The 27,971-nt window shown below is 38.6% G+C and overlaps 2 gene segments (V, D, J or C); both read right to left on the reverse strand.

Annotated features, from left to right (window-relative positions):
• Positions 1 to 27,971, reverse strand: part of LOC310990210 (immunoglobulin mu heavy chain-like) — a 107,394-nt gene that overhangs the window by 61,996 nt on the left and 17,427 nt on the right.
• Positions 15,834 to 17,907, reverse strand: LOC310990212 (immunoglobulin heavy constant gamma 2A-like). The segment is given in 3 exons: positions 17,613 to 17,907; positions 16,973 to 17,112; positions 15,834 to 16,443 (listed from the first exon to the last, which is right to left on the reverse strand).

The raw sequence follows: 27,971 nt of genomic DNA on the forward strand, positions 1-27,971 counted from the left end.
CTAAGTAGCCATCTTTGGTCTTTTGTGGCAGAAAGTTGACACCATCAACATAGTCTGTTTTTGTTTGTCCAACATGTTCTGACCATGCAATGTAGTAATCTTGCTGCACAGGATTGGAGACCAGACAAACCAACGAGACCTCAGCTGACATTCCTTGGCCAGTGAATTGCTCTGGGAGGATGTGAACTGTCAATTTTGGCTCGCTCCCATCTGAAAGAGACACTTTGTTAATTGGAGTCTGTCATATAGAAAGTGTACAATTGTTTTATAATTGTAGCATGTTAGATTGTATGAGTTGGCTGTTGACACTCATTAACTTACTTCCTTTGAGGACATTCAGATCTTGAGTAACTGGTGTACTATCATTTCTTAAAGCAGAACAGCGTACTTTGTCGACTGTCAGCCACTCTTCAGTGCTAAGAGTCATCTTGCTGGTCTTGCTGAAGTGACTGCCTTCAGGCTTTGTTGCACCAACAGCAACAGCCCTGTTCACATTTACTTCATTAATTTTCCATGTGATTTCAGTGTTATCGACTATGGTATTGTCTTCTCCAGTTATGACACATTCAAGCTCTGCTTGTTTCTTGTTAAATATAGTTTTGGCATTTGGCTCTTTCAGCATCACCTTAATAGAAGCTACAAAGGAGCAAAAAAAGAAGAAGGTCATAAACATTTTCTAACATTTGACAAATAAAGTGCAGGATAGTACTGTGAACGTCCAGTAAAAACTACTCGTCCAACATTATCCTTTGTGCATCGCCATCCATCTTGATATTCGTGAACATATAATAGAAAAGTTTCCATGTAAAATTTCTTTAAAACACACAGAACACTTCTCAAACTGTTAGACAAACACAGTTAGAGGACTAAGAAAACTAAACTGACATGTTAACATTACATCCAATCACAAAAATTGATGACAGGTTACCGTGTCAGGGAGCATGCACACAAACAGTCATATTAACACAAAACACCACTATTTTCAACATTCAATTGAGTTACCCATGGCCTTGGACACTCCCTTTGGTCTCATGGGCTCATTTCTGCCGGCAGGCCAGACATTGCAGTAGAATTGGTAATTTCCATCCCACTTTGTCTTGTCGATGCTGTAAACACTTGTAACTAAGTAGCCATCTTTGGTCTTTTGTGGCAGAAAGTTGACACCATCAACATAGTTGGTTCTTGTTTGTCCAACATGTTCTGACCATGCAATGTAGTAATCTTGCTGCACAGGACTGGAGACCAGACAAACCAACGAGACCTCAGCTGACATTCCTTGGCCAGTGAATTGCTCTGGGAGGATGTGAACTGTCAATTTTGGCTCGCTCCCATCTGAAAGAGACACGTTGTTAGTTGGAGTCTGTCATATAGAAAGTGTACAATTGTTTTATAATTGTAGCATGTTAGATTGTATGAGTTGGCTGTTGACACTCATTAACTTACTTCCTTTGAGGACATTCAGATCTTGTGTAACTGGTGTACTATCTTTTCTTAAAGCAGAACAGCGTACTTTGTCGACTGTCAGCCACTCTTCAGCGCTAAGAGTCATCTTGCTGGTCTTGCTGAACTGACTGCCTTCAGGCTCTGTTGCACCAACAGCAACAGCCCTGTTCACATTTACTTCATTAATTTGCCATGTGATTTCAGTGTTATCGACTATGGTCTTGTCTTCTCCAGTTATGACACATTCAAGCTCTGCTTGTATCTTGTTAAATATAGTTTTGGCATTTGGCTCTTTCAGCATCACCTTAATAGAAGCTACAAAGGAGCAAAAAAAGAAGGTCACTAACATTTTCTAACATCTGACAAATAAAGTGCAGGATAGTACTGTGAGCGTTCCGTAAAAACTACTCGTCCAACATGATCCTTTGTGCTTTGCCTTCCAATTAAAAAAATATATATTTTAGACATTCGTGAACATGTAATAGAAAAGTTCCCATGTAAAATGTCTTTGAAACACACAGAAAACTTCTCAAGCTGTTAGACAAACACAGTTAGAGGACAAAGAAAACTAAATTGATACGTTAACATGAAATCAATCACAAAAATTGATGACAGGTTACCGTGTCAGGGTAGCCTCGTAAACCAGCCTCTCGCGGAAGTGCATTTCATTTCATTCCGAGGGAGAGTCTGGCCTCATCCCCATTCTAAGCGTTTGGACTGAAACCCTCAGAAGGCCGGGCCAATCAGCGTCGCCCGCTGTGATTGACACAGCACGTTGGCCAATCAGGGACCGACTGGTGCAAAGCCCCGTCACTTCACCAACTTGCTGATTGGCTGAATGGGGTTGTCTGTCAACGCTACTACCAAAGATATTAAACCGTCTTTGCTACTACTCCCGCCCAGCTCCCGCCCAGCCCAAATGCTTGCAGGGGGGACGAGGCCAGACTCTCCCGAGAAATTAAATGCATTTCCGCGAGAGGCTGGTTTACGAGGCTAGTGTCAGGGAGCACACACACAAATGGTCACATTAACACAAAACACCACATTAGTAACATTGCTGCTGGTAACATTTCCTCCATTAATTTGCCATGTGATTTCAGTGTCATTGACTATGGCTGTGTCTTGTCCAGTGATGACACATTTGAGCTGTGCTTGGTTATTTTTAAATATAGTTTTGGCACTTGGCTGTTTCAGTGTCACTGTGATAGAAGCTACAGAAGAGCAAAAAAGAAAAGTAGATCACAAATATTTTCTTACATTCGTCAGATCAGGAAAAAACATATTTCTATCACATCAGCTTTGTCAACATCTTGAATAGACTATTTTATAATACTATGTTGTAATAATTTGCATCAACCATACCTTTTGAGATCTTTCTTATATACTTTTTCTTGATGTATGTAGCCTCACAGGTGTAAACATGGTTTTCGTTCCAGTGATCCTGACTGATCTGCACGACACTCATAGCTGACTGTGACCCTCCAGTCTTTTGGACAGGACTTTGAATACTGTTGGTCAACTCTGCATCATTCATTTTCCATTTCAGTGGATCCAATGTCCCACTTTCAGCCTCAACTGTGCAGATCAGGGCCTGTTTGTCTTTACTTGGCACCGACAGCAAAGTCATTTTTGGAGGCTCTGAATGGGTGGAAGAAACAGCAGAGTCACAGGATTTGAATTTATATTAAATAAATAAATATTAAATATTATTGTTATGCATACTAATCCTTAACTAGCAAATGACACACACGCACACACACACACACACACACACACACACACACACACATATATATATATATATATATATTTATATATACACAGACTTCAGAGAGGAAATATCATGATGTGAGGGACTAAATATTGCTAAACAGAAGATATACAGGGATGTTTTCTGAAACACTTACATTCTGTGTTGATTGAATGATCCCACCCGTATTAAGCAATTTCATTTGTAGAAATATGATAAGTGTGATGATTAACAACTTGAATTACAGTAGATCTTCTACAAAGCATAATTCTAAGTAAAGTAACTACATATCCTCATTCTCAAGTATCATATTAGTGCTCGATTAGATGTAATTTATTTATTATTTTACTGTCTCCAACTGCATCGTACCTCTTTTTCTGTGTTATCAATATTACAGTTATCAATTATCAATTATCAGTTACTATTACAAACCTACCCTTGCATTGTTGTTTAATTAATACATTTCATTTTGAGATTTAAACATTTTTGCAGAAATTTAAAATATGCCAACAGCTCTACAATGTAAAACAACTCCAACCAACAATTAAAAAGGGAATCATAAAAGCCTTAGCAAAGGTCTTACTTGGTGGGTGCGGGATGGCTTTTTCTCCCGATCCTGCTGGATGAGTTGCAATACACTTGAAAGTATTGATATCATTCCAGTCCTCTCTCCTTACTCGGATTTGACTGACTCCTGTGTAGACGTTGTTTTTCTGTACTGCAGGGTACTGAATGAAGTCCGTCAAGGCTGCATCATTTTTTTCCCATGAGAAAGTCAGTGATGACGGTGTGAAGCCGGTGGCAAGGCAGCCAAGACTGATCATGTCTCCGGTTCCTGAACCACATGCCATCACGGGATACACAGTTGGTGCAATTGGCGTGTCTAAGAAAGAAACAAGAAAGATGGGATTAAAGAACCAAAAACATGAATGTGACATACATGGGGAATCGGTTAAAACAGACAGACGTGAACTGGGTTCAGTCTTACATGCTGAGTTACGCTCAGCATGTAAGACATTACCTTTAAAATGTTGAATGATGAAATTTCAAGTAACCTCCAAACAAAGAGCTTTATGTTTCTCTATCCCATTTATTTATTAGTTTTTTGTTGTGCCAAGATTAACCTCCCTCAATAATATAAACTGTGGCAATATTGTGTTATTCTAGATACAAATTGGTGAAATACTTTCAATGCATAACTTTGACAATATTCATTAATAGGTTTTTGAATTTGAAGGAAGGAAGGTGTAAAGTCAGTGAAGATTCATCAAATGAGCTGATGGCATTTTCTGGCAAAAATGTATCATTTTTGTTCAAATTCAGCAATTTTGTATGTGATAAAAAGTGTTCTTACCTGATGAAACGGTTACCATTGTACCCTTTCCCCAGTAGTCAAAAGCACCGTAGTAGCACAGTGCTGAATCTACTTAGCTCTTAGTATAAAAAGGCTACAGCTGCTACTGCCGAGTGCAAAAAGTCTACCAGAAATTCATTTAATACAAATCTTATAAAATCCATTGAAACGACCTAAAACGCATCAGCCATGAATGTCATAAATCATTGTGTTCTACTGAGATTATCACTGTTTGACTTTTTACCATATTGTGTAAAACCTATTCCCTCTTGAACTGAGACTAAAGATAACGAGAAGTTTCAATATAACTTAAACAACAACACTTCACATTCTGAAACTGTGCATTTTAAATGGTATAAATCTTACCTGATGACACAGTTACCATTGTGCCTTTCCCCCAGTAGTCGAAAGCCCAGTTGTCACAGTTAAGAGAGTCAATTCACACTTGTCACAAAAACTCATTACAGTAGTAACCCATTCCTTCATGCCAGAGTTTGGTTTGAACAATTGTTAAAACCAAAGAGAAATAAATATCTGAACTAACAACCTGTACATAACTAACAACCGATTTCATTTTAGACATTTGTCAAATTCTTTGTCAGCTGTTGGCTGTCTGATTATTGACCAATCTGACTACATGAAAGTGGTAATATAAATTTTTCTGAAATCATTAGTAATTTAATTTTCATATCAGAAAGAACAAATTGACATACCTGAAGTGACTGTGACCATAGTACCTTTTCCCCAGTAGTCAAAAGCGTAGTCACAGTCCAGCAAATCATTACTCCTACATACAAAAACTTGTTCCCAAATATCTGCCCTTACCATGATGACCAATGTGCCTTTTCCCCAGTAGTCAAAAGCATCGTCACAGTGTAGTATGTTAACACATTCAACATGCAAAAACTAGCCGTAAAGGGCTTTTGATGCCACTTTGACGCCAATATGCCGCATTAAACAATGGAAATATTACATTTTTCATATGAAGATGAAGTAAAGATTATTTTACCTGATGTGACAGTCACCATTGTTCCTTTTCCCCAGTAGTCAAAGTAGTAGTCACAGTGATAGATTTCAATAGTGCATCAGTGCAAAAAATATTTGACAGTTTGTATTATCTAATTAACTAATAAACTACAGAAATTGTTGTGTATTCCTCAGCTTTGACCTGATCTACTCTTTCTTTTCTGCAGACTGCATCCTAGTTTAAGTACAATTTAAGAAAAATCTAATGTGATAGTAAACCTGTAAATAATTCAATTATAAGTAGATTGATTGTTACTCACCAGAAGTCACAGTGACTTGTGTCCCTTTCCCCCAGTAGTCAAAGTAGCCATCACGGTCATACATTACAATCTGATCCTAATACAAATACATATGTTTTTCCCCTTAATGTAGAAACATAAACATGTTTCACTGACATAGCAGTTTCCACTGTGGTATTTATAAACCATTTCCCTTGAGATATTCAGTTCCTGAGTCTGGCTCATATCAAATGTTGTGTTTGCCAACGGTTAGTGAACTTCCTCTTTGTCAGACCCTCCTGTCAATTCCAGATCCTGCAGCAGAGACCTCACACAACCAGATTAAGTAGATTGAGCCGAATTAGTATTAAGTGACATTATGACAAAGGTGTTTTTGTAGAACACAAGAATAAACACTCAGTTGTCACTATTTGATTTGAGAATATAAATTACTCTGCATGAACTGATAATGGGAATGTTTGACACTAAAAAGAATATAGGCTATACATTTTTACTCAACAGTTCCAGCTAGACAGGGAGTTAATGATGTAATGTAATGATGTAGGAGTCTATGATGTAATTGAAAAAATAGGCTATAGGTAAAGTTTATAAGTCCCAAGCAAAGTAACTATGTGCTTTTTCTAGGTGCCAGTTGGTGGATAAATCACAGTAAAAATTCAAAAAACTTCCAGCGCACACTAGACAAGATTTATTATCAAAAGTAAAAACTAAAACATTTTGGGAAATAGTTGTTAAACATTAACATCAGTCTTGCCATTGTTAGCATATTAGCATACTGATCTCAGTATTCACTGTAGCAGCAGTTCCATGCTCTATAAAATTTTCTGTGACAGATCTATAGAGTAACTTTGTATCTAATATTTTTCCACAGCAGTAGCCTCAGGGGTAGGGCCGGTTGTGATCGAGGATCTTTATTTCCAACATTCTATAATAGTATCCAAAAGTGTCCAAAAAGTCAGAACTCATCAAAGTGTCAATATAACTTCACAAAAATGATTAGAAAAGATGGAGACAATGTTTGGTGCATCAGAGTTTACCCCCCCAAAATAGACATAAACCCAAACCTGTTCTTGACCAGCGCACCGGAGGAGAGGCGTGCGTCGTGCATAACAGCGCTTAGAGGACTTTTAACAGACCTGAAAAATGGCTACAATTTGCTTATTGATGATAATCTAGTTCATCAACTTGAATAAAATGAAACAGGAACAATGATCTATTCATCAACATCTCTGTGTGTATTCATCTTCTGTTAGCTCCTCCTGTCTTGTGCTGAGCAGATACAAGAAAAGAGCACATTAGGGTTTGTTTTAAATCAGTCCCATGCTTGTCAATCTGTACATTTCCGTTACGGTCCAGCTCCGGCATCAGATCTACAGTGTTTTTTTTTTTTTTTTTTGCTTTAAATTTTTTTTATTGGCAACCAGGAAGTCAAAAATAATGAATCACAATCAAATTAATCATAATTTACCAATACATTTTTTTCAATTTATATAGATTAAAAAGTGTGAGAAAAATAATAACAAACAAACAAAAACAAACAGAAACAAAACACAACACAATGAAAAACGTCAGACTAAACAAGCATAAAACTAACACACAAAAAAATATAGATACTAAATCACATAAATTAGAAGAAAAAAAAGGAAAAAAACAAAACAAAATGGTGGTGTACAGATATCATAAATCTCAATAATCCAGAAGGCAGGAAGGGGGGAAACAGTTTGTAGGCAGTTGAGGACCAGGCATGTAGTCTGTATGAGCTCAAACTCACCCTTAAAACACTGAAGTTCTCTTGAAAGAGGGTATCCTGCGTATCATATTAATTATCTCTCTCCATAAGAGCTGTTCCTCATTACACTTTTCCAGAAGATTAGAAGCAGCTCCCTCCAAAGAAATTGTCTCGAGGAAAGTTTGCAACCATCTTCCCATTACCAGATGGTCAGCATTTTTCCAATTGGTAGCGATGAGTCTTTTGGCCGTCATACATCCAGTTATTATAATTTGTTTGTGATCTTTGGGCCAAGATCCAGAGGCCATATAATTCAATAGACAAAGTACTGGGTCACAAACAACATATTGACCAATAATTCCACCCAGGGATTGTGTTACACTTTCCCAAAAGGATTTTATTTTTGGGCAGGCCCATACCATATGAAAAAATGTACCTTTTTCTAGTTGACAGTGCCAACATCGGTCAGAAACAGAGGGGTTCATTCTATGAAGTCGAACAGGGGTAAAATATGTTCTGTGCATAAAATTAAAGTTTATCATTTTGTTCTTAACTGATTTTGATACTTTGTGTAATTCTTTCCAAATCTGTCCCCATTCTTCAATTCCTAATGAACTGCCCAAGTCAGTTTCCCAATTTCTTTGGACCATATTCCATTCCTTTCCTGTTGGGCTGTTCAACATTTTATAAAGTTTAGAAGCAATCTTATGTTTCTGTTTGACCATAGATTCAAGTAAAGTTTCAGACTCTGTCACTGTGGGTATTCTAACCACTTCACCTAGGTAAGAAGCCAAGTGAGATCGTATTTGCATATAAAATAAGTAATCCTTGTTGTCAATTCGATATGAATTTAAAAGTTCAGCAAACGATTTCAGTTTTCTGTCCCTGGGATTTATCAAGTCACCAATAGTTCTTATACCCTTACTTTCCCAAAGTTCATTTTTGAGAGGTTTGCCATTCAAGGTAAATTTGTAGTTGTTCCATAAGGGGATCTTTGGAGAGTTATTGACTTTAAAGTTAATCATCTCTTGGATTTTTTTCACCATAGAGCAAGAAAAATTAATCAGAGGGTTGTCGATTTTATTGCATATCGGAGCATACCACAACCCTTGTAATGTAAGCTTATCTTTTTGTATATCCAAAACTTCCTGTTCAATGCTTTCCCAGCTAGTATCTCTAAATTCTGCTCCGTAACCCCACTTCAAAGGATATCTAGCATTAAATGCTATATAGTATTTGTATACATTTGGGAGGCCAAGGCCCCCTGATCCCCTGTCCACGTACAGGTTTTTTATACTGACCCGAGGGGACTTGTTATTCCAGATAAAGTTTCTGAAAATAACTTCAACTTCTTTGAAAAAATTTTTATCTAAAGGAAGTGGGATGGCAGCCATAAGAAAATTTATCCTCGGTAGGACATTCATTTTTATAGTGTCTATTCGGCCCCAGATAGTTAATGGGAGGCCTTTCCACCTTTCAATATCTACCTTAATGTCATTAATAAGGTTTTTCAAATTAAATGAGGCAATATCTTGTGGGTTCGATTTCAAAATTAAACCCAGATAACGCATTCCCTCAGGAGACCATTTGAATGGCAAACCAGTAATATGTGACTTAAGACAGTAAGGATTTAAAGGTAAGGCTTCAGATTTCTCCCAGTTCACCTTATACCCCGAGATGGAGCCAAAGTCTTCCACTATCTCCAGAATATGTTTCAGGGAGGTGGATGGGTCAGATACTGTCAATAATATGTCATCCGCAAAAAGACTTAGTTTTATTTCTGTTACGGGGGCTGGGACACCTTTAATATTCTGATTATTTCTAATTAAAATGGCCAAGGGTTCCAATAATAAAATAAAAAGCAAAGGGCTTAAATTACACCCTTGCGGGGTCCCTCGATTAAGCGGAAATTGATTGGAAATTATACTGTTTGTAATAATTTTAGCTTTTGGTTGTGAATAAATCAAAGAGATATACTTAATAAAATTGGGACCAAATCCAAATTTAGACAATGTTTTGAAAAGGTAAGGCCATTCAATGCGGTCGAATGCCTTTTCGGCGTCCAACGATACCGCAATGGCTGGAGTAACAGATGAGTTTGCATAGTGCATTATATGAAGTAACTTACGCATATTGTCTGCAATTTGCCTTGATTTTACAAATCCAATTTGATCTATATGGATAAGTTTAGAAATAATTCCCTCAAGTCTTCTTGCCAGGATTTTGGCATAAATTTTTCTCTCAGAATTAAGAAGAGAAATAGGGCGGTATCCCGCGCATTGCAAAGGGTCCTTATTTGGCTTAAGCAGAACTGTAATAAGGGAAACTTGGGAAGAACCTGGTAGGTGACCTATTCCCTTAGCTTCGTTAAACACCCTTTCCAATTTATCCACTAATAATAGGGAAAAGGTTTTATAAAAATTTATACTATAGCCATCTTCCCCTGGAGCGCGACCGCTAGCCATATTGTTGATAGCAATTTTTATTTCAGACTGAGTTATTGGTCTTTCAAGGTCCTCTTTGTCTTCATTTGTTAAAGCAGGCAATTCTATACTGCCAAAAAATCTATCTAGATCTTCTAAAGAGGGTTTAACCTCTGAAGAATAGAGAGATTCATAATATTCCTTAAATCTTTTATTAATATCTACAGAAGTTTTTAATATTTCACCATTTTCTGATTTAATGGCAGGAATAAGACGAGAAGCCCTGGCCTTCTGAAGCCGATACGCCAGTAATTTCCCGGCTTTATCACCGTATTCAAAATATTTTGATTTCAAACGATACAAATCAAATTCGGTTTTTTTGTTCATTAAATTTTTAACTTCAAATTTAGCCTTTTGTAGTTCTGTATACAGCTTATTGTCTTTTGGGTTTGCCTTATGAGCAGCTTCCAAATCTGATAATTTTTTGGAAGAGTCAATTATATTTTTAGCTCTTATTTTCTTTTGATTTGAAGCAAAACTTATAAGCCAGCCCCTACAGGTGGCTTTGTATGCCTCCCATGTAGTAGCAAAGGATTCAACGGATTCACTATTTATGTCAAAAAAGAATTTTGTCTCTTTATTAATTAATTCCACCAAACTTTCGTTTTGAAGCAAAGAATTATTGAGTTTCCACATAGATGACCGAATACGGTGTAAGGAGATCTACAGTGTTTTGAACGGAGCACGCACAGTTTGCATCAATCCACATAGATTAGATCTTAGATTAGCCCCAAACAGATGGCAGTCTTCAGTCACTTTTCTCACCTACATTAACCAGCTGCCATGTGCAACAAAATAGACACAGACGGTGTGTAGCTGTGTACACACGGAGGGGTACTGTTGTGTGTATGTATTTCACCAGTGCTATGACTGAGCTTTGGTTTTTACATCATGTGTTCACCGATTCAAGATGTAAAACCTTACATGAGTTACAGTCAAGGACACAAGGTTCAAGCTTTTTACTGCTCATTCTGCTACAATATTTAATCGATCCAGAGTATAAGCCATGTGCTTCACTGCTCCAGAGAAGTACCACCACTGTTGTCATTGTCATTTGTCACAGTACCATAATAATCATGAAAAGTCTCTCTCCTTTTTTTCATTTTCTTAATGAAAGTTTGGGCATGTAAATAATGGAGATATGAAGAATTGAAGGTTAAAAAGCTCTTGTTTTGTCTTATTGCGACAGTTGACAGGTCCTGTCACTATGCCTCCAATTGATCATGCGCCCTGGCTACGTGGCCAAAGGGATGTCCCTTTGGCCAAGTGGTTAGCGTGCATGACTCTTACCCGGCCAGGAGTCTGGGGTTCGAAGCCCGCCCAGGCCCTCTTCACCTTGCCAAATTATATTAATATATTGTGAATATTTTTAAAAGCATTATAAAAAATTGAGTTCATTCTGCGTTAAAACAATTAGACGGAAAGTGCACTGGAGAGGAAAGATAGACTCTCGACCGTGTCATAAAAAACACTCAGTACATCTCCGCAGCAGCCCTCTCCCTCTCTACAGGATGTTTACACCAGCAGGGTCTTCAGAAGGGCCCGCAACATAATCAAGGACAATACACCCTCAGCACACCCTGTTCACTATGCTTTTCTCAGGGAGGCGCTTCAGGAGTTTGAAATCAAGGACCACAAGACTGACTGACAGTTTTTTCCCACAAGCCATGAGACTCATGAACTGGTCAACTCCGACCACAGCATCCATGCAGCCTCACACATTCACCGACATTCACTGACTTCCATGCACTTAGGCACCCATGCATTCCTGCATTATGCACTTTACGCTCAATTCAGGTGTGTGATTTTTTGTTCTTTGTCTTTTTCTTCTATTCATTACTTATCCTTTTTTACTTATCACTTTGTAAGCTGAAGGGAGGCAATGCAAGTAAGAATTTCTTTGTGTGGTTTTTAACCTCTGTGTATGTGACAGTAAACTTCTTGAGTCTTATTGGAATATTTGTGTGGTGAAAAAGTAATGAAAAATGTAAAGTATACTTAACATCTAGCCTGACAAGCCAGACTATATCATTAAAATGTATAGTCTGGAAATGACCGGTAGACCGGGGGCGGGATGAAGGCTCTTTCAAACTGCATCTGCACGCAACAGGGTAGCGCTACGACTAATCAGAGCAAAGAGCAGGATCACGTTAGCCTGACAAGCCAATTAAAATGTATGTCGTCATCGCATTAAGCCCGCCCAACGACTCTCTAAACAGATAGAGCGCTGTGATTGGTGAACACAATCGGTGTTCGAGACTCAAAAAGTTCCTATGACTTGTTTCTAGACCCACCTACAGAGCAAATATTTTGGCTGCCACTAGGGTGCGTCTAGATTTCCAAGCTACTTAACATCCACGTTTTGCAAAAATGTGATAAGATTCTGTGATTTCAGTGTTATTTACTACTATGTTGCTACTTTTTAATACTGTATCTGATGTGTGCATGTGAACATCACACCTGGATGCTGATATGCAAATCTATATGCAAAGAGACAAGCCTGTTGTTTCGAGGAAATGTATTTTTAGTTTTGACAGTTTCTACAAAGTTTCACGTCTGCAGCTGTGGTCCCAGAGGTGCAGACTGACAGGGAAGTGCCTCTCTTAAAATGATATCTTCAGAAACATCAGGGAACTGAAAAAGTCTCAGAGCTTAACTGATATCACACATTCACGACTCGTTGACCTGCATGGTTTTCTTTCAGATATTATTAGATCCCTCTGATGGGACTGAAATGAAAACAAAACCTTCAAAAGCTTTGTACATTTATCTGCACCACTCTTTCTTATATTCATACAACAAATTAAACAAAACAAATTAAGTCTGAACTTTGTATCCATGTGATCCTTTATTCTCTTTTCATCTGAAAACAGAACAAAACAAACTGTTTTAAGAATATACCTTCATTTGTCGAAAACAGACATTGTTCACAGACTGTTTCACTTCAGTGACATTTTTCAGAAACGTGCACAAAAAATGTATCCTCATGCAGTGACACTTTGTAAATCTCTGTGAGTTTTTTTATTTTTTATTTCTTTTTGCTAAGATGCCATTTTTAAAGACATGAAGAAACACATTTTCTGTCGTTGGTGATGCCCTTTCTTCTGCTGCTAATTTATGTCACAGTTGTGCTGGTTTGTGCAATTACACTCTGCTTAAAATACTTAATGCACAAGGCCCTCGATGGTGGCTAACAGTATCTGTGTTGGCAATGCTCAATTCAGTGATCGCCGGATCAATTCTCAATCTGTACTGCTTGTCATTCTCCCAGTCTATATCCCCACTTTTCTTTCTCTATCATCATGTCTCTATCATGTCAATTAAAGGCAAGAATGCTCCAAAAACCAAACAAAAAAAAACACCTAATGCACTGACAGTGATTCATTTCACACCTCTTTAACTGGGTTACTCGAAAATAAACACAATAAACCCTTAAAGCAGAAGTAAGTGATCCGGTTGTTCTTCCCGCCCTCGTCATGGATCTATTGGTCCTCGTCTCTACGTCACCACATTCACGCGCATCCCTTGGCCGCACGCACAGGGAGGACTGCCCCTTTATGCCGTTCTCTCTCCTCATTGGGTAAAGGTTGTAGGATACAAGAAAAGTTTTCTCCTCGGCTTACAGCAGAGCAGAGTGACTGACAGACCCGTGTTTCAGACCAAACACTCTATATAAGTGATTACTGTCGGAAGATATAACTATTTAAGACTTATATTAACACAAACATTCCGCTTACTTCTGCTCTAAATAAAATAAAATAAAATAATTAAAATATTTTAATGCAAAAAATATGCATATACTATAAATATGTATAATACTATATAAAAGAATAGAATAAAGATACAGTATACAAAAATACTGCTAAGTAAGTTTTTGTGCAAATTGCTGTAGTAGTGAAGAGTGACTGTCCACATGTTTAGGGTTATTTAGGGGGAACTGGGGCATTGTTCATTAGGCTGACTGCAGAGGGGAAGAAACTGTTCTTGTGGTGTGCGGTCCTGGTCCGGATGGAGCGGAGCCTTTTGCCAGAGGGGAGGGACTAGAAGAGTTTGTGTCCAGGGTGAGAGGGGTCAGCAACAATTCTGGCTGCACGTCTCCGGGTCCTGGAGATGTCACAGGGAGGTGAAACGTCTTCAGCTGCCGCAGGAAGTAAATCCTCTGCTGAGCCTTCTTGGTGAGGGAGCTGATGTTCTGCTCCCATTTGAGTTCCTGGGAGATGGTGGTGCCCAGGATGCGGAAGGTCTCAACCAGGGTCACTGTAGAGTCACAGAGGATGACAGTGGGGAGGGCAGGTGGGTCCTTTCTGAAGTCCACTGTCTTCAGAGCGTTCAGCTCCAGGTTGTTCATGCACCATGACACCATCTCGGTCCATCTCACTCCTTTAGGCCGACTCGTCCCCATCAGAGATGAGGCCGATGAGGGTGGTGTCGTCAGCAAATTTCAGGCGCTTGACAGACTGGTGTCCAGATGTGCAGCGGTTGGTGTACAGGGAGAACATCAGAGGAGAAAGGACGCAGACTTGGGGGGGATCCAGTGCTGATGGTCCGGGTGTCAGAGACATTCTCCCCAGCCTCACAAACTGCCGTCTGTTTTTTCCACAGACAATGTCACATGGCTACTCAAACATGCACCAAGAAGTTTGTTTACTTCAAGCAAGTCAACAGTTGATATTCCTGTGTTTATGACACAAACGGGAGCTTCCAACTGCACGTGAACACACCGAGCGTCAACTTGGGTCTCGCGCGACACTCCGGGAGACTTTGAATTAGATCTAGTTTTACAAACATGTTGGCTTGCTTGAGGTAAATAAACTTCTGGGTGCATGTTTGAGTCGCCATCTGACGCTGTCTGTGGGAAGAACAATGTGGCTTTGAGGGATGTAAACAGCCTAAGCAGCGGAACTCGCATCCGCTCCCATTCATCGCTGCCGTGGCGATGTGGGGACCGACACACAACTCCCGCAAAACAGGAGCAATTAAACTGAACATTTTCAGATTTCTTCTTTTAGACGTAAAATGTTATGAAAATACAGCCCCAAGTTGAATTTGCCCAGAATTGTCCTTTAAGCTGGGAGAGCTTGTCATGGAGCAGAGCTGGGATGATCGTGTTGAAGGCAGAGCTGAAGTCAGTATCCTGGCGTAGGATCCTGGGGAGTCCAGGTGCTGGAGGATGAAGTGGAGGGGTAATATGTGTGTTTGTGTGTGTGTGTGTGTGTGTGTCTATGACTGTGTGTGTCTATATGTCTGTGTATGAGTGTCTGGGTGTGTTTCTCTGTATGTGAGTCATATGTCTCAAAGATTGTATGACGGATGTAAATGTGTTTTTTTTTTATGTTCATCACAGAAAATTAGCTAAGTGGAAAAAATATACTTATACCATCTTTCTTCATGTACAACTTTGAAACTGATCAATTTGAACCAAATGAACAAGGGTTAATAACATTATTGGGTTTAGTTTAGTTTTTTTTTTTTTTACTTATTAATCATCATCACACTGACAAGTAAGTTAAAGTTTCGAGGAAGTTTATTTGTAGTTCTGACAGTTTCTACAAAGCTTCATGGCTGCAGCTGTGGTCCCAGAGGTGCAGGCAGGCTGGGAAGTGGCTCTTTGATGTTATGTTCAGAAACATCAGGGAACTGAAAAAGACTGAGTGTTCAACTGATACCACATTTTTATGGGGCGTTGACCTGCAGTGGCTTTCTTTCAGATATTATTAGATCCCTGTGATGGGACTGGAATGAAAACAAAACCTTTAAAAACATTGTACATCTATCAGCACCACTCTTTCTCATATTCATACTAATTTATTTATTTTATCATCTATTTACAATCAGACTGTCCAGATCTTAACTACTTTAAGCATCATATTGGTTGATCTACTGATTATTTTTTTTCTATATCAAAATGACCAAACATGAAAGGTATAAAACGCAAACCCATATACAGGAAATGCATTTTTCTGTTCCTGTATTACAGTTTGTACAGTACAGTTTGTCAAAAAAGATTCTAAAACATTTTAGAAACAAATGTTCAAGGAACAGCTCATAGAAAATCAGAGATCATAGTGTTACAGCAATGAAGGGAAATGAAAGAACAGGTTACACAGAACATTTTCAAGTTAATCATTTCATATGGTGAGAATTTAACAAAGCAAATCTTTAGCATTTATCAAAACACACTTTTGGTTATAATATTATAAGATAGCAAAAAGACACATTTCTTCTAAAGGCTGAGCCCGGGAACCTCAACCTTCCTCGACAACATCATTGTTTATCAATGTATATCTTTGCTGATACACATGTTTTCTTGAAGATAAACTGAAGTAAACGAGATAGAAGAAGGAATACAACAACAACAAAAACCAAAAACAAATGAAGTCTGTAGTTTGTAACCATATGATCCTTTAGTGTCTCTTCATCTGAAAAAGAACAAAACAAAATTATTTATTTTTTAACATACATTCAATTGTCAAAGACAGATTATTGAATAGTCTCAGTTGACTGGATAATTGACACCCACATGCTTTCTTTGGCTTCAGTTCAGTTTGTAGTTGCAGGTGGCTGGATTGTGCGTTTGACTGAATGATTGATTCACGCCAGTGACATTTTTCAGAAACTTGCATCCTCATTCACTGACACTGTGTGACTCCCTGTGAGTGGGTTACTTCATAGATAATTATGGGTTTATATATATATGTATAAATCATTTGTGTGTTTGTTTAGCCAAAAGGTTTATCAATTATTTTTTTTTCCAATTTTTTTTCTCATACCGGTGACAAGTAACAATTTGTAAGTAAGCGTTGTAAGCTGTAAGTCGTTGTCTCTTCTGTTTACCTCTACCAATATCAATGGATATAATAATTTGTTTCACAAGAGTAATTTAGAGTCTTTTGTTTATGAAAATTTAAATAGTTTGAGTGAAATGCAGAAAAAAGCCTACATGTTTACCTTGACCAGGCTGAAAAATATGTTATAGAAGAGAGAGGATATGAAGAGAAATATGAAGGTGGAAGTTGTGGACCACAGACTGCTGAACTCGTCCTCTTCACCGACATCATCTGTGCAGCTGGGGGAACTGAGAGAGAGAACTGAAAAGGAATGTAGGTGGTTAGTCACAGTGTGCATCTATGAGTATGTGCTGTATGTTAACAAATGTTTTCAGTAAGATGCCACAGACACACATCCTTAATCACACTAATAGACTGGAATAAGCGAGATGTACTCTTTACTGTCATGTGCGGACATTGATTCAGATAAAGTGCAGTACTGTGAGGGTTCAGTAAAAATGACTCAAATAACGTGATGCTTTGTGCTTTGCTTTTCATTTTGTTGGAAAGTATTGAAATCATTAATGAACATGTAACAAACGAGTCTCCATGCAACATTTATTTAAAACACACAGGACACTTCTCAAGCTGTCAGACAAACACATGGACAAACAAAACTAAATTGACATATTGACTCTTTCACAAAGATTGATGACAGGTTCCCGTGTCAGGGAGTACACACACAGAGACAAAGTGACACATGAGCACAAAACACCACATTTACAGCTGAATCCATTATTTTCAACATTCAATTGAGTTACCCATGGCCTTGGACACTCCATTTGATTTCATGGACTGATTTCTGTCTGTTTCCCCGGCAGGCCAGACATGGCAGTAGAACTGGTTATTTTCATCCCACTTTGTCTTGCTGATGGTGTAAACACTTGTAACTAAGTAGCCATCTTTGGTCTTTTGTGGCAGAAAGTTGACACCATCAACATAGTTGGTTTTTGTTTGTCCAACATGTTCTGACCATGCAATGTAGTAATCTTGCTGCACGCGACTGGAGACCAGACACACCAGTGTGACCTCATCTGACATTCCTTGGCCAGTGAATTCCTCTGGGAGGATGTGAACTGTCACTTTTGGCTTGCGCTCGCTCCCATCTGAAAGAGACACTTTGTTAGTTGGAGTCTGTCATATACAAACTATATAATTGTTTTATATTTGTAGCATGTTAGATTGTATGAGTTGGCTGTTGACACTCATTAACTTACCTCCTTTGAGAACAGTCAGATCTTGAGTAACTGGTGTATAATCATTTCTTACAGCAGAACAGCGTACTTTGTCGACTGTCAGCCACTCTTCAGCGCTACGAGTCATCGTGCTGGTCTTGCTAAACTGCCCGCCTTCAGGCTCTGTTGCACCAACAGCGCTGGTAACATTTCCTCCATTAATTTGCCACGTGATTTCAGTGTCATTGACTATGGCCTTGTCTTGTCCAGTGATGACACATTCGAGTCGGGCTTCGTTGTTGTTAAATATAGTTTTGGCACTTGGCTGTTTCAGCGTCACTGTGATAAAAGCTACAGAAGAGCAAAACAGAAAAGTAGATCACAAATATTTTCTAACTGACTGACTGATCATGAAAAAACATATTTCTACCACATCAGTTTTGTCAACATCTTAAACAGACTATTTTATAATACTATTTAGTAGTGGGCTAATTCAACCATACCTTTTGAGATCTTTCTTATATACTTCTTCTGGTTGTATGTAGCCTCACAGGTGTAAACACGGTTTTCGTTCCAGTGATCCTGACTGATCTGCAGGACACTTATAGCTGACTGTGACTCTCCAGTCTTTTGGACGGGACTTTGAATACTGTTGGACACATCGCTATCATTCATTTTCCATTTCAGTGGATCCAATGTCCCACTTTGAGCCTCAACTGTGCAGATCAGGGCCTGTTTGTCTTCACTTGGCACCGACAGCAAAGTCATTTTTGGAGGCTCTGAATGGGTGGAAGAAACAGCAGAGTAACAGGATTTGAATTTATATTAAATAAATAAATATTAAATATTATTGTTATGCATACTAATCCTTAACTAGCAAATGACACACACGCACACACACACACACACACACACACACACACACACATATATATATATATATATATATTTATATATACACAGACTTCAGAGAGGAAATATCATGATGTGAGGGAATACATATTGCTACACAGAAGATATACAGGGATGTTTTCTGAAACACTTACATTCTGTGTTGATTGAATGATCCCACATGTATTAAGCAATTTGGTTTGTAGAAATATGATAAGTGTGATGATTAACAACTTGAATTAGATCTTCTACAAAGCATAATTCTAAGTAAATACATATCCTCATTCTCATAAGTATCATATTAGTGCTCGATTAGATGTAATTTATTTATTATTTTACTGTCTCCAACTGCATTGTACCTCTTTTTCTGTGTTATAAGTATTACAGTTATCAATTATCAGTTACTATTACAAACCTACCCTTGCATTGTTGTCTAATTAATACATTTCATTTTGAGATTTAAACATTTTTGCAGAAATTGAAAATATGCCAACAGCTCTACAATGTAAAACAACTCCAACCAACAATTAAAAAGGGAATCATATAAGCCTTAGCAAAGGTCTTACTTGGTGGGTGCGGGATGGCTTTTTCTCTCGATCCTGCCGGATGAGTTGCAATACACTTGAAAGTATTGATATCATTCCAGTCCTCTCTCCTTACTCGGATTTGACTGACTCCTGTGTAGACGTTGTTTTTCTGTACTGCAGGGTACTGAATGAAGTCCGTGAAGGCAGCATCATTTTTTTCCCATGAGAAAGTCAGTGATGACGGTGTGAAGCCGGTGGCAAGGCAGCCAAGACTGATCATGTCTCCAGTCCCTGAACCACATGCCATCACGGGATACACAGTTGGTGCAGTTGTCGTGGCTAAGAAAGAAACAAGAAAGATGAGATTAAAGAACCAAAAACATGAATGTGACATCCATGGGGAATTTTTCATCGGTTAAAACAGACAGACGTGAACTGAGCCATGATTCTTGGAACAACGCTCAGCATGTAAGACATTACCTTCAAAATGTTGAATGATGAAATTTCAAGTAACCTCCATACAAAGAGCTTTATGTTTCCCTATCCCATTTATTTAGAAGTTTTTTGTTGTGCCAAGATTAACCTCCCTCAATAATATAAATTGTGGCAATATTGTGTTATTCTAGATACAAATTGGTGAAATACTTTCAATGCATAACTTTGACAAGATTGAATTTGAAGGAGGGAAGGTGTAAAGTCAGTGAAGATTCATCAAGTGAGCTGATGGCATTTTCTGGAAAAAATGTATCATTTTTGTTCGAATTCAGCAATTTTGTATGCGATAAAAAGTGTTCTTACCTGATGAAACGGTTACCATTGTACCCTTTCCCCAGTAGTCAAAAGCACCATAGTAGCACAGTGCTGAATCTCCTTAGCTCTTAGTATAAAAAGGCTACAGCTGCTACTGCCGAGTGCAAAAAGTCTACCATAAATTTATTTAATACAAATCTTATAAAATCCATTGAAACGACCTCAAACGCATCAGCCATGAATGTCATAAATCATTGTGTTCTACTGAGATTATCACTGTTTGACTTTTTACCATATATATTGTGTAAAACCTATTCCCTCTTGAACTGAGACTTAAGATAACGAGAAGTTTCAATATAACTTAAACAAGACACTTCACATTCTGAAACTGTGCATTTTAAATGGTATAAATCTTACCTGATGACACAGTTACCATTGTGCCTTTCCCCCAGTAGTCGAAAGCCCAGTTGTCACAGTTAAGAGAGTCAATTCACACTTGTCACAAAAACTCATTACTCTAGTAACCCATTCCTTCATGCCAGAGTTTGGTTTGAACAATTGTTAAAACCAAAGAGAAATAAATAATTGAACTAACAACCTGTACATAACTAACAACCAATTTTGTTTTAGACTTTTGTCAAATTCTTTGTCAGCTGTTGGCTGTCTGATTATTGGCCAATCTGACTACATGAAAGTGGTAATATCAATTTTTCTGAAATCATTAGTAATTTAATTTTCATATCAGAAAGAACAAATTGACATACCTGAAGTGACTGTGACCATAGTTCCTTTTCCCCAGTAGTCAAAGGCGTAGCCACAGTCCAGAAAATCATTACTCACTACATACAAAAACCTGTTCAACCCAACCCAAATATCTGCCCTTACCGTGATAGTTTATTTTGCGACAACCTACCATTTTGTCATATTTTCTTTGCCATTGCAAAGAAGTTCAAGTTAAAATTGAATGCGTTGAACACATTTAGAATACAATATTCAATAAATCAATTACTTGCAATGTATCACAGCAGCATTTCTTTAAAAAATACAGAATAAAAAAATCTAATTAATAGAGAAAGGAACACTTTGCTTACCTGATGTTACTGTGACCAATGTGCCTTTTCCCCAGTAGTCAAAAGCATCGTCACAGTGTAGTATGTTAACACATTCAACATGCAAAAACTAGCCGTAAAGGGCTTTTGATGCCACTTTGACGTCAATATGCCGCATTAAACAATATATTTCATTTTTCATATGAAGATAAAGTAAAGATTATTTTACCTGATGTGACAGTCACCATTGTTCCTTTTCCCCAGTAGTCAAAGTAGCCACAGTGATAGATTCCAATAGTGCATCAGTGCAAAAAATATTTTACAGTTTGTATTATCTAATTTACTAATAAACTACAGTAGTTAATCAGTAATTGTTGTGTATTCCTCAGGTTTGACCTGATCTACTCTTTCTTTTCTGCAGACTGCATCCTAGTTTAAGTACAATTTAAACACAATCAAATGTGATAGTAAACCTGTAAATAATTAAATTATAAGTAGATTGATTGTTACTCACCAGAAGTCACAGTGACTTGTGTCCCTTTCCCCCAGTAGTCAAAGTAGCCATCACGGTCATACATTACAATCTGATCCTAATACACATACATAATATGTTTTTCCCCTTAATGTAGAAACATAAACATGTCTCACTGACATAGCAGTTTCCACTGTGGTATTTATAAACCATTTCCCTTGAGATATTCAGTTCCTGTGTCTGGCTTATATCAAATGTTGTGTTTGCCAACGGTTAATGAACTTCCTCTTTGTCAGACCCTCCTGTCAATTCCAGATCCTGCAGCAGAGACCTCTCACAACCAGATTAAGTAGATTGAGTCGAATTAGTATTAAGTGACATTATGATAAAGGTGTTATATATATTGTAGAACACAAGAATAAACACTCAGTTGTCACTATTTGATTTGAGAATATAAATGACTGTGCATGAACTGATAATGGGAATGTTTGACACTATAAAGAATATACATTTTCACTCAACAGTTCCAGCTATGGGACTTAATGTATATGATGTAATTGAAAGAACTATAGGTAAAGTTTATAAGTCCCAAGCAAAGCAACTATGTGCTTCTTCTAGGTGCCAGCTGGTGGATAAATCACAGTAATAATTCAAAAAACTTCCAGCGCACACTAGACAAGATTTATTATGAAAAGTAAAAACTAAAAAGAAAAAAACAGAAGGGGCGAACGTTCAAGAATCGTGAATTTTAACTATATCTAGGTATTTGTAAAAGGATGTGGTGGTACAGTATTCCTATTTTTGGAAAGCAATAACTATTAATGCCACTACCATCAGCTCCTGGGAAGAAACCACTACTGTTGACAGATAAAACTCACAAAAAGCACATACTGCTTTGCAAAAGTAAAATATCAGCAACCATATACTGTGGAAAACATTTAGGAAAATAGTTGTTAAACATTAACATCAGTCTTGCCATTGTTAGCATATTAGCATACTGATCTCAGTATTCACTGTAGCAGCAGTTCCATGCTCTGTAAAATTTTCTGTGACAGATCTATAGAGTAACTTTGTATCTAATATTCTTCCACAGTAGCCTCAGCAGTCAGAATGGCCAGGGAGAGGAGGGCAGATGCCAGAGTGGAGCAGGCAGAATCACAGTTGCACCATAGAAAGTTGGTGGGGGCAGTGGCCAAGGGAAGGGCTGGGCTAGGAACTATATTGATGAAGAAAAAATTAAGATCCAAAACAGGGCCGGTTGCGATCGAGGATCTGTATTTCCAACATTCTATAATAGTATCCAAAAGTGTCCAAAAAGTCAGAACTCATCAAAGTGTCAATATAAGTTTACCCCCCAAAAATGGACATAAACCCAAACCTGTTCTTGACCAGCGCACTGGAGGAGAGGCGTGCGTTGTGCATAACGGTGCTTAGAGGACTTTTAACACACCTGAAAAATGGCTACAGTTCGCTCATTGATGATAATTCATCAACTTGAATAAAATGAAACAGGAACAGTAATCTAATTCATCAACATCTGTGAGTATGCGTGTGTGTATTTATCTTCTGTTAGCTCCTCCTGTTTTGTGCTGAGCAGATACAAGAAAAGAGCATATTAGGGTTTGTTTTAAATCAGTCCCATGCTTGTCAATCTGTACATTTCCGTTACGGTCCAGCTCCGGCATCAGATCTACAGTGTTTTGAACGGAGCACACACAGTTTGCACCAATCCACATAGATTAGATTTTAGATTAGCCCCAAACAGTATGCACAAAGCATAAAGTGCATTTCAAAATACAACATACAGTAATGAACAAACTCCAGATTGTAAAATCTTCACCTTTTCAATCCAAGGGAGTAGGTTTGATTTTGACATTGGTGGGGACACAAAAGTGCTCCGAGGCATCGCTCCTGAAAGTTGATGTTTTTTGCATTTGCAATCATAATTTCATGTTATGACCCATCATTATTTAACCTCACCTGTGAATTTCCAGCCTCTCCTCCATCTCCTTCTTCTCTACCTCATCCAGCTTCTCCTTCTCTACCTCTTCCTGCCTCTCCTCCTTCATCTGTTCTAGCCTCTCCTCCTCTACCTCCTCTGGTCTCTCCTTCTCCATCTCCTCCAGCCTCTCTACTGCATGACATATGAACAGATACATTAGGGATACAATAGATTTTGATGGTGCAGTTATTGCCTGAGGAAATTTTTACTTTCACACACTTATGTGTAATTTATTCCCCCAAAATATGGATGTATAAAAATTACATGAGCATCTGGAATCTGAGGGTTTTTTTGTTTTTTGTAGGCCTATTTTCCCGACCAATGCTCTTTATTTTTGCTCCCTTTCACACAAAGGATATATGGAAATAATAAGCTAGTAAAAAGTAAATAACTTAAAAAGAAGAAAAAAAAGCCTATCTGTCTGCCATTAAATACTGGCTTTTATTCATTATCTGTATTGTTGAGGCTCTACAGTTAGATACCCTTGAAGTAACTTACACTTTGACCTATAAAGAAGTGTCTTAAGTCTATAAAGAAGTGTCTTGAGTCCATTTTCCTTTTCTTTGACATCCTTATTACCAAGCACAGACCCACAGGCAGAGCACACACGCACGCACACACGCACGCATGCAAACAGACAGACAGACAGACAGACAGACAGACAGACAGACAGACAGACACAAACACAAATGTTCATGTAAATGACACCACTGATGTTAAAATCCGTCTAGCTAACGTGACCCAGGCAGAACAAATGTCGAACATGATGAACATGTTGACAACATTCGCGGTTGCAGATTGAAGCCCCGTGACCTCCTGTCCGTCCGACCAACGAGCAGGTAACTTTTACAAGCAGACGGAGTGACAGCGGGGACAGCCAATCACATGTACGTTAGCGAGAAATGGCAGAGCCAATCGGAGATCGATATTCAGGTTAGAGGCGGGACTTCTAGCAGAGACCGACTGTTAACACTAGAACCGCCAAGGGGTCATTTTTACCCCCTTGGTGTTTTTAAATATGTGTAACTCTGTTAAAACAAAACCTCCACTTCTCTCAGTTCATGACTTTTCCTAAAATGGGTTCATTAATCATCTAGTGAATTTTGAAGTCTGTGGGATAAAAATTTAAAAAAATATGACCATTTATACCTAGAACCGCCGAGGGGGTAATTTTTACCCCTAATAGAAACAGCTGTTTAGTGCCGTGATCAACATTCACGCCGCTGTCCGGTTGCTTAGCAACGGCTATTACACGCCGTTTGACAAGTAGCCTGCCTATCCTGCTGACCATGCATGAAGAGAAAAGGAGGAGATGTGGTGTTAAAACTAAAAACAAAATCTCAACAATGTGCATGAAGTGCCTGTGGACAGGCAGCGTGTGGACAGTGTTCTGTAGTGTTCCGTATCGGCCCGAATGTAGAGACGACGCGCGTGTGTGCAGCGTTTGTGTTGCTACTGAAACTGCAGAACCACGGAAAGCGCCTCAGTCAAACCATACACGTAAGTTTGTTTGTGTGTGTCTGTGTGTGTGTGTGTGTGTGTGTGTGTGTGTGTGTGAGACAGAGAGAGGAAGAGGGAGAGAAAAAACGACGAAATGTATTTTTGACGATGTATTTTTTCGATTCATAACGAAATAGTCTAGGCTAAAGCAACTGTAAAATTAACTAGAAAATTTCCTCTCGGGAAATTTTGAAAGGCCCACGGGGCTACTGCCGGTTGTGCCATCTCTGTCGACATGGGAATCAAACCCACGATCTTAAGGTCAAGACAGAGCTGATCAGACAGACACATGATCATCTTTCTATAAGCACTGATATGGAGGAGCTGTAATCACATTAGGTTAACTGTGTGTGTGTGTGTGTGTGTGTGTGTGTGTGTGTGTGTGTGTGTGTGTGTGTCTTGTGTAATAGGGCCAGGACTCAATTAAAACAATTAATCTAATTAATTAGAGGCTTTGTAATTAATTAATCGCAATTAAATGCATTTTAATCGCATATAAATATTTGACCTGAGAACAGTGAGAAGCATTTTTTTCACATGGATTTTAGTATACCACTGAATGACTGAATAGCTTAAGCAACAAAACATTGTTTTTTTTTTCAAGGTGGTACTTAACCAAGACCAACATGCAAATTATCGATTAATTCATTAATCGATATTTGATACAGATTTAAATGGTCTTTCCTGCCAATACACTATGATGATTACTGTAGTATTTAACTAGGCTACATAAATCACAGTAGCATAAACTGATTTGTTGAACGGACCAGGTGATGGGCTGACTGGTCCTGTCTAACTTCTGTGTACTGGGTGCCATTGTGCAGGGTGTTAAGGCAGCCTTCCTCCACTGCAGTCCCTATGGTCCTGGACCCTCTGGCTGGTGGGGTGGGCTGCTTTCAGCTGGGGGGGACTCTATCAGCTGCTCCCACCAGAGGCATTTGACGCATTTGACACCAACAAGGTTTAACTTTAAAACCAGATTAAATCATGGTTTAAGTTTAAATTCTGTTGCACGTTAACTGTGTTTTATTCACATGAAGGTGTGTGTGTGTGGGTGTGTGTGTGTGTGTGTGTGTGACTGTAATCACATGAAGCTGGCTCTAGAGTCTGTGTGTGTGTGTGTGTGACTGACTTGACACATAGTTAGTTAGTAGCTGCATCCTGTGTCAGTCTGATTTAGCTGTGTCTGTGTTTATAAACATTTAAACGAGCGCCAGGTGGATTGTTTATGAAGTTAACGAGCTCTGGCCTGAGGATCAAAGAGGTTACCACGGCGATAGGGGCCCCGCAGGCTGAGACAGACAGAAACGTGGAGAAAAAGAGCCATTTTCTGCCTCTGCACCGGTCTCACATTTTGGCTCAGTGTGAGAAAACGGTAACTCCTATCAGAACAAAACACAGATCAACGTTGCTCTAAGGACTTACTGAAACTTTTGGTACGATTTGGTGTTTCTACAGTAAATAATTTGGCGACGCTGGCAGTTTTAAAACATCAGGCCGTTCTGCTTCTCTCAGAAAATATTTGTATTGGAGTCAATGAGGAGCAGAGACAGACGTGGCCGCACTTAGAGGCTCAGAGTTTAAATTCTGTAAGTCTCTCTGATATTTTGAGCAGATGATAAGAGAGATAACAAGTTTGTCTTACAAATTCTGAAAAAATTATGTGTGTAGAGTGTAAATTGTGGCCGGGCCGAGTTTGGAAAGAGAAAAAATCTGGAGTTTTTCTGGCATCTCTCCCACTCTAACCGATGATGTCACGCACTCTGACACGAACATTCCGTGCAATACACACCCATTATAATCTCATAATTTCTCCAAAAATGATCATGGTCATTGATCAGGGATTGATCAAAAACTATATGACCTATCAAAACGTGGAGTAATACAACAATACACAAGACTTGTGTCTACTGTTTAAAGTTTAAATGGAGTCTCTAGGTGAAAGTATGCCTGAGCAGTAGACGTTTGTTAAACTCCAATGATTGGTCTTTTTCGCTCTTTTTTTTTCGCCCGTCCCATTGACTTACATGCAAAATTTTGCGTAGTTTTTCGCGACTTACGTCGCGAAAAATTCGTACACTGTTGAGAAAAGTAATAGCCCACCGATCCCGATCAAGCCGCACGTTTTGATATATAATTTTGGCCTGCAACTCTTCGAGTTGCAGGACTAGTAGCGAATCGAAAACCGTCCGGAAGATGAAGAAAGAAAACTAGAAAAAGCATTTCCAAGAATGGAAATGGTGTGACTGCTGACAGCAACTGAACGCTGTTGCAGAATTAGCAAATAGTGCAAGCAGTGATCACCATACAAATGTTTGACCAAGGTCGGAATCAAACCCACAACCTCATGGTCATTAGACTTCCACTCTGCCTCTAGGTCACAGTGCACACACAGTTGCAGAGACTGTTGTCTGTTAATGATCTGCACACTGTCAACATCAAGAAAGCTTGAGAGTCAAGCTTGAATGACTTAGAATGAAAATTTCTGTGAATTTCAGGCTGAGAGCAGCAGTTTCAACATGAAGCAAGTTATCAGAAGTCAACAGAGGACAACTGGGAAAATAATTCACTATAATTGTTGTTGAGGCAAGATTTGAACCAGCAACCTTCAGGTCCCCAGACCAGCAAGCTAACCACTAGGCTACAGACAGAGTTGTGGAGAACACTCAGCATTGGGCTGAATGAGAGCAGAGATAAATAGTTAAAAAGAGAAAAGTAATGTCGATAAAGTTCAAAAAAAGCTGCACGTTTTGA

Source organism: Trachurus trachurus, assembly GCF_905171665.1.
Source record: "Trachurus trachurus genome assembly, chromosome: 8".
Lineage (NCBI taxonomy): Eukaryota > Metazoa > Chordata > Actinopteri > Carangiformes > Carangidae > Trachurus > Trachurus trachurus.